This window comes from Octodon degus, unplaced genomic scaffold, assembly GCF_000260255.1.
Source record: "Octodon degus isolate 3935 unplaced genomic scaffold, OctDeg1.0 scaffold00018, whole genome shotgun sequence".
NCBI lineage: Eukaryota > Metazoa > Chordata > Mammalia > Rodentia > Octodontidae > Octodon > Octodon degus.
In genome coordinates, this window is record NW_004524594.1 from 10,103,218 (window position 1) to 10,112,598 (window position 9,381).

A 9,381-nucleotide genomic window follows, 5' to 3' on the forward strand; every position below is an offset into this window, starting at 1 on the left:
TACACCAGTGCGAGGAAGTTCCACACACACACTGGGGCTGGGCACTGGCCTGAGGGAGGATCCAGTAGACCGGCTGGTGGCCCCACTCACATGCTGGGCCTGGGCGTTTGCTTGGATGCAGATTCAGTGTGTCCAAGACTGCCCCCCGACACACTTAAAGATGAAGTTTAGTAAGTGCTTAAAAAGATGATAACATGTCTCTGCAAATTTTCCAGAAAAGGAGCAAAATAAACATTACATAATTCACATTATGAAGATACCAATAATTTAAAACAGAATGAAGCACAAATATTAAAGTAAATACAATACAATACAATACAATACAATACAATGCAGATCAAAAACTACCTCATAGAGGAGGACAAATTTCTCAAAAAAGTATCAGCAAGTGGAATCAATCATATCTAAAAGTAATTATACTCCCTAGTCTTGTGTTATTCCTGAAACTTAAAAGTAATTTATTTAACCATCATAAAAATAGTATAAGAAAAATAATTTAGTTCCAGTGGTTTAATAAAAGGTATTTGAGCCCCAGCTAGAGAGCTCAGAGAACTAAGCACCTGTTTCAGCAAGAGTAGGGACTGAAGTTCAATCCCAGGCACTACATTCCTCCCCTGGGCACGCTGAGCTGACCATCGGGTCCAGGCATGGTAATACACACCTGTAATCCCAGTGCTGGCAAGGTTGAAAAGAAGGAGGATCACTGAGACCAAACTGCATAGTGAGAACTTCTACCAAATACATTTGAAAGAGGAATTGATACAATGCAACACAAATTTATGGCTCTCTGCAAAGTCAGCTACTGAGGAATTTGTTCATGTTTGTAAAGAGTATTCATTAAAGTGGCCCATACTAACATGATACTTATTGATGAAGAAATCGCGAGGTTCCCTCTAAGATTGAGATGGTAGAGTTGATTGTGCTCAGCATGTTAGGCAATAATTTATGAGAAATCTTGGGTAGATTAATAAGACAAGAGAATTACATAAAAGTATAAGCATTGGAAAGAAAGAAATAAAGCCATCTTGTTTGCAGAGGGTGTTTATAGCAATCTCATAAATCTAGTTGGTCTTAAAGTAACACAATGATCACTAAACATAATTTGCTTTAACTTTATGCCATCAATGCACGTGCAACATTAGAAAATTTTTATCACTAATATCACTAACACCGAAAAAAAAGGAAATGAATATATATATATTACAACCAAGAAGCCTCAAATCTATTGAAGGAAAAATACATAACACTAATGAAATTAATCAGGGTAGAATTAGTTCAATTAAAATTTATGCCATGTGAAAGGACAGAAAAACCCAGTACTGCTGAGATGTCAGTTATTCCTGACTTGACATGCACATTCAGTGCAGTTGTAATAAAAGTGCAACAAATAGCATTGTTACTAACTGACACATTAATTATAAAATTAACTTGGAAGTGTGGAAATGTCCCTGAGAATCATTGCAGGATCGAGGAAGCACAAAGCCTGCATCTAAGTATGTCAGGGCTTACAAGGATCCTCTCAAATGAGGAAATATACTCTTGTTAAGACTGAGGAAATAACTGACGGAGCAGCTTCCCACGGCGGTGCACACATGCAAACACAGCACTTGGGAGGCTGAGGCAGGTGGGTTGTCATGTTAGAGGCCATCCTGGGCTACATAGAGAGAACATACCACAATTTCAAAAGGAAAAATACATAGTAAAATAAAATAGAGGGTCTGGAATTAGTCCCATTCAAATATACTCAAATGAACTGTGGTAAACAACTAAAAGTACACCATGTGCCAAGGGTGTTCTAGAAACAGTGCTGGAAGGCCTGGGTATTCACATATGAAAGAAAAAATATGGACACAGATTTTTGCAAAAATTCACCCTGACTCGACTACATACATAGATGTAATATAAAACAACAAAACTTCTACAAAGTGAGATAGGAAAATGTCATGTGAGCTAGAGTTTGACAATACAGTTTTAGACATAACATCAAATTATAATAAAGGAAAAAGATTAACTTGGACTCCTCAACAAGGATCACCTGGTTTATTAAAACCACAGCTGAGAGAATAAGAGGCAAGTCATAGAAAACCTTTGCAAATCGCAAACTTTTTAAAGTCCAGTATTCAAAATGCACCAGCAATGTAAATTTAAAATCTATACTTAAGAAAGTATGAACAATAAGAAAATCTAAACAATGTACCAAAATCCTTAACTTTACAAATATGTAAGTGTATGTACAGATAGTAGATAGCCATATAAAATTAATATCTGCATCATAAGTCATTAGGAAGCTGCAAAAATAAGAAGATCCTCTAATATGTCCTTGCAGTGATGTGATCCAAAGGACTAACACACCCATCTGTTGTTTGGAGGAATGTTGCATCTTTTAGGCACTTAAATTCTTTCTAGTTGTTTTATACAAAATTAAACATAATCTTATCAGTGATAGCAATCACTTCACTTACTCAAATGAAGTGAAAACATGTGCACAGAAAATAATCTCCATGAAAATGTTGATAGCAGATTTATTTCTAATTGTTCAAAATTAGAAACAAGCAAATGCAATTGAGTAAATAATTGAAAATAGAATATCATCCTTTATTCTATTCCTATAGAACAAAGAGAATAAAAGCATTTTGATTTTTTAAATGCCATAAATTACCTTGTGCCCTGAAAATTATAAGTATGTATTTTAAACTGCTAGAGATTTAAAAACATGAAGATTAAATTACAGTTGCTTATAAAGCATACTACTTTTTTTTCAGTAGCAGGAATCAAACTCAGGTCTTTGTGCTTCCCACTTAAGTGCCTTTGTGCAGGCACTTATGCCACTGGGCTGTATCTCAGCCCTAATAATACTATTTTTTTTAAGAAACATAAAATTTACAATTAGGTGACATAAAGTAAAGAGAGTTCAAGTTATTGTAAGTGTATTATATGATGTCTTTTTTTTTAATAGTTCATTGTTCTCTTGGAGAATAAGAAGACAACTCTATAAATGAAACATAGTGAGTATCATTTATATACAGCGTTTCCTTTCAGAGTTTCCAGTAATATTAAGACATGCCTCCAAAAAACTTCACACATGTATCATAGTTTATTTAATTCTGTGTAGTTTTGCAAGTCTGCCTAAGGAGACACACACCCTTTATCTAAAGTGAAGATCAGCTGAACATAAATTTGTTGGTAGCTAGTCTTGAAAACTTGATTCTTGGACTCTCATCTGTAGAGGGGGATTATAAACTAGACACTGAAAATGTAAAACACATGGAGTTCCATACTATATTAGCTGTAAGCATCATGATATTCTGCTAAAGAAGAGGCTTAAGAGAATAAATTTAAAGCCATAGGCTAGGATCTACACAGGGATTGGTCAAATACTTTCATTTCCGGGTGACAGTACAGAAGATTTTGCAATCTGGATAAGCCTCTTTTCATAGATTGAATCCTCTCCAAAAGGCATGTGAACAGTTGATAGCCATCAACTGCAGAAGCCAGTTTATTTTCTAAATTCCTTTGCCTTGTGTGTCTAATATCCACTTTCATTTTCCACTCTTAGTAGAAATAATGTTGATGCTGTGCCGCTGTCAATGAAAATGTGTAAATGGAAACTTATGAGGAAATTTGCTCTGACACTCCATAGTAAGCAGCTCCCATCTGTTTATACCGATGAGGAAACTGATGTGCCCTCTTTGATATTTCCTTTTCTCTGTTGTTATTACTGGCATCTAATTTTGAAAGGACAGTCTATGAAAAATGGTAGCAGTTCCTGGAGCGATGCACAGAGGAGGTTAGATTCTTGTTTTAACTCTTGCATATCCGTATCTTATCAGACTGCTTGATGGAGTTGCACAGTACCATTTCTAGCTTTGCTTTCTGGGCAATGTAGCAGGCTTCACAAATATATATCAAATATATCTATATTTGCAAAATTTTATTTTGCATATACTTTCCTACAGGTAATTTCTCTCACGACTACTGAGTTCAGAAAAATGTCATCGGTATTTTCGTCAGAATAAATATCCGCTGGGGGTAGTGGTGTTTAACTGCTATTCAGCCCTTGGGAGACTATACAGGAGGATTGCTGTGAATTTGAGGCCAGCCTGTACTACAAAGGAAGTTCAAAGCCAGCTTGGAGTGCATAATGAAACCATGTCTGAAAACAAACAAACAAATAGAATAAATACCCTTTCAACCTTGCAAGATTCATTCCCTTATTCACTACTCAAAAACCACTCATTGTACACCTCCTACCTGGCAGAAAACAGATTTATCTCAAGAGTTACAATGAGTAAGGCAGGCACAATAAAACCAGAGAAAGTTTATATTTTAGAGGAAAAAAATGATAAACAATTTGATATCATTTATGTATTGATTATATATTATATTCTGTGTATAGAAGGCAGAAATTAGTTTAGGTAAAGTTTCAGTGAAGTTTGGCTAAAGATCTCGTTGAAACTGACAAACATGAAAGTAATTTGGATCAAGGGAGTGCCTTCCAAACAGTTTGAGACAGAAGAATAATCTGTGATCCAAGAAAAAGCTTTAATTAATTTTAAGATTGAAAAGAGAACGAGTAAAGACTGTATAGGTCATGATCAAAGTGGAAATCACACAATTTCAAGCAGACTAAACACTGGGACCTGTCCCAAAGGTGATATGAATGGAGAAGTTGAAAAAATGAAGTTAAGTTCTGATTTCTAGGCACAGATCAACTAACGACAAATTGAGACAGGAAGCAGCAGTCTTTGGTATTCTGAAGTTCACTTGTACATGTCAGATTTACATAATGATTACATAATAGGGAATTTGTTTGTGAAACTGATATATCTTAGTTTCTCTTCTTTTTTCCCCATTCCCCTACTATTTCCTCAACCTTTTTTTTCGTATTTATAAAGCTTTGTTTCCATTTTATTATCTTTGTCTCATTGTTTTCTTTGTCCTTCCTTCCTTTCCCTTCCTTCCTCTCTAATTCCCCTTTATTTTAAACAATTTCTTCAGTTTCACAATATCTGTTATACACTTGGTCATTATGTACACTTTCAATTTATCACACCCGAGAGAAAATGTAGTTTTTACACATGCATGTCCTGTTCCTTTCACCCAGGACCATGTTCTCATGGTTCATCAATTTATCTATAAATACCTGTGTGTCATCCTTTTTTATCTGAGTAGTACTCCATTATTTAAAAACAAACTTTTCCTTATCAGTTTGTGGGCATTTAGGTGGTTTGCAAGATTTAGCTATTACATAATGTGTTACTATAAATGTGGGTGGCCGTATATTGCTGTAGTATGATGCTTGTAATTCTTTCATGAGTAGCTGGGTAAAACTGTCAGAAGGCTTTCTCCACATTGATTTCCAGAGTGATTCCACCAGTACAAACTTCCATTAACAATTAAGAAGTCCTATCTCTGTTCAAGTTTCACAGTGCCTTTAAGTTCTTTTTTCCCCACAATGCCTCCAGTATTCGATTTGATTGATTTAAAAAAAAAAAAAAAAAAAAAAAAAAACAATTTTCTTGATGAGGTGGAATACCAATGTTGTTTGAATTAGCATCACTTGGATGATCACTGATATTAAACATTTTTTCCTTTCAACTTATTTGCTATTTGTAGTTCTTTATCGGAAATGTGTGTTCATCTCAGATACCTATTTTTAGTTTGAATCTGATTTTTTCTCCATCTTTACATGTTCTAAAATTTTCCCTTTGTCTGAGGAACAAATGACTAATTTGTTTTGCATTTTGTATGTTTTCTATTCACTCTATTGGTTCTTTATTTTTTCTTGTAAAAGCTATTTAATAAGATGAGATCTCATTTGTTGATTCTTCGTAGTATTTTCTGTAGAATCAGCATTCTGTTCATGAAGCTTGAACAAAAATTTGCTAACATGTATGTCTTCAACAGTTTTGTCTATTTTTGGCCACATATTTATTGTTTCTGTTTTTATATTTAGAACTTTCATGCATTTATATTGTAGATTGGTGCCTAGTGAGAGACATAGGCATAGCTTTAGTCCTCAGCACATGAAAAAACAGTTTTCCTAGCACTGTTTATTTAAAAGCCTATCTTTCTTCCAGTGAACATGTTTGGGCTCTTTGTTAAAGATAACATGTCTGACTGTGTTTGGCATTGCTTCTAAGTCTTCTAATCTGTTCCATTGATCCACAGGTTTATTTGTCAATGCCATGCTGTTTTTATCAGATTAGCTCTGCAGCATAACTTCAAGTTAAGTATTATGATGCCCTTGACTTGCCTTTTTTACCCAAAATTGGTTTTCCTATTCTAAGTATCTTCTAGTTCCAAATAATTTTTAGTAATGATTTCTCTAGTGCTCCAGTTCTAGTTCTGTTGGTTTGCATTAAGTCTATATAAATTTTGAGAATGTGACTGTTTTAATTATTGGTTCTTCTGCCCAAGATCAAGGGTTATCTTTCCAATTTTTGATATTCTCTTTGATTTCCTTTTCCAGAACATTATAGTGTTCAATGTAGAGAACTTTTTACTTTCTTTGTTATATTGTTTGTTAAGTATTTCATTTTTCTTACTCTATTGTGAAAAATATTCTGCCCTTAATTACACAATAGATCCCTTGGAAACTCAGATCATCAGACTTATTTTGAGAAACTTTTTTCTTTACTAAGATGGAAAACAGTAGAAATGGACAGATATTTAAATATAAATTACCAAAGTGGATCTGGAAGAAATAAAAATGGTAAGGAACTGGTATCAATGAAATTGAAAATATAATCAAAATTTGTTTATGAAAAAGAGCCCAGATCCTCATAATTCACCCATAATTCTATAAGAAACTCAGGGATCTAGTGCAACTACTTCTCAAACTTTTTAATGAAATTGAAAGGCAAGCAGTATTCCCAAACTCCTTCCTGAAAGCAATCATTACTCTGACACCAGAACCAGAGAAAGCACAATCCAAAAAGAGAAACTTCAGGTCAATCTCCCTAATAAACATAGATGCAAAACTCCTCAATAAGATAATGGCAAAATGAATGTAGTAAACATCCAAAAGATTGTACACTGTGGCCAAGAAGAATTCATCTAAGGGATGCAGGGATGGATCAACCTTCACAAATAAATAAATATATTTATCACCACATGAACATTACCATTACCATTTCAACAGATTCAGAAAAAGCATTTGACAAAAGCCAACACTCATTCATGATAAAAAAAAAAAAGTCCTACAGAAAATTGGAACTGTCTTTATCTCAGTTGATAATTGGTATTATGAACCAACAGCCAATATTGTACTAAATGACCAAAAATAGAAAAGCTTTGACTCCAAAATTGGGAATAAGACATGAATGTCCTCTATGAACACCCCTATTCAGTATAGTTTTAGAAACACTAGCTCTCCAAAGCTAGAAGCAACACACTTACATATAAATTCAACATAAATTGATTTTTGTTACTAAGTTGTAAATACTATTATGTTTTCCATTGGAGTATTCTAAGTATGAAAAATATGAACTTCAATAAGGGCAGAACAGAGAATGTACAGAGAATCCAACAAGATCTATTATGGAAATTTGTTTGGTTATATTTCCTGGTGAATCAGATGTAGAAATGAGAAAGAAAACATGAATGATAACATTTTGATTTCCACTTTGTTTGGATTTGGCTGTGCCGCTACTGAGATAGGATGAGCCAAAAGGAAGAGACGGGAAGAAGTCATTTGAAAGCCTGATGTACTTTTTCATGGCTCAGGATCTTAAATCAAAGTGCAGCTGTAAATTTTATCTTTCACTCAAGTGTAAAGTTGCAAAGCATACATTAAAGTGATGCTTTATCTTAAGAGCTAATTAACTCACCTGGAAAGAAAGTGGAATGAAAATGAGCACGTGAAGATACTGGGCAACTTGATTCTAAGAATCAGAAAGCAGAGCAAATTGTGTCTTCTTGACTCATTCAAGTATCTATGAAGAAGAATATTTCATGCTACATAATTAGGTTAAGCACCCTTTCATTAAGCTGTTGAATTTCTATATGTAACATCCTAAATTTAAGCTCATATTTCTTTAAGGAACAAAATGTACTTTTATTTTAAGGAAATCTTAAGAGTCATCTAGATTTTTCTTTTTCACCATTTGTATTTTTCACTGAAAAATTGCCCATTTAGCTTCCTTTGGTTAGTGGAGGCAAAAACTGAAATTTTAAAGGCTGGGACAGAAGGAAATAAAGGGTACTTTTCCTTTAGTAGTATATGTACAAATCTAATTTTGTTTTGCAATTCTTATTCACCTCTACAAAGAGCATGCTTCTGAGAAATAGCATATACAAACCTCTTGATAACCCAACTCATTGAAGTAAGAATAGTCCATCCAGGTGAGTTTTAGGAGCCAACCTTGTTAGGACATTCATGTATTATGACAGATTTAGACTGAATAGGGAAGTTGTGTCTGGTTAAAAGAAAAAAAAAATCAGAGTGTTTTTAGAGGTAAAAGGAACTCTGCAGTTCATCTAGTTTCAATTTCAGAAAACAAAACATGGAAGCTCACAGAGGTGAAGTCAAATTCTCAAGGTCAGCTTGGTAATTAGTGTAGAACTTGAACTGAAGTTTCCAGATTAGGGCCACTAGAGCATAAAACCTTTATTGACCCAGCATGCGTTTGTATTGGGCAGACTGGCCATTGCATCAATGAGTTCCTACTGAGTAGGTTTGACTTCTGGCAAGATAGCTGCTTAATTGGAGTTTTAAACATGGCTATAAAGTAAAATATATCTTAGAGTCTACAGGAGGTCTCTTCAGAGTTTAAGTATGAGGGATCAAGTTGGAAGAGAAAGGGCACCTGCAAAGGCAACTTACTGCGTTCTGCTACACTCATTGTCATTCCCATCAGATTTTGAGTCAGTGCTTTTTTGACAGCATAACTTTCAGATTAAGCATATCAAGGTTTAGAAAAGGACATCAATCCTTTTCATCTCACATATTGTCATAGGATTTAAAAAATTACACATGCTATTTACAGCTTTGCATAAAGTGAGTGTATAAGTTCAGATTCAAAAGGACTACTATTTTCTTACCCTAACTGATGGCAATTTTTAAAGCACCCTTGCTGCATCCATAGAAAGGAAAATTGGCACTGGCAGAGAAAATCTTGCTCTGTCTTGCTTTGGCTAATTGGCTCCTGCAGAATTGTCCTGAATCCTCCTAGTCTTTATCCGCCAATTGTCAGCTGAATGTTGGTTAGGTTTTGCTGATCCCAAGTGGTGACCACGCAGGAGCTCCACCTGAGGGCTGTAATCTATACCAAGATTTAATAACTCTGCAACTATTCTTTAGACACCTCTTCCCAGTCTCATATTCTGGGGCATTTTCATGATCTTTTGTGGACATTTTTAGTGTTCCAGTTCTCTAAC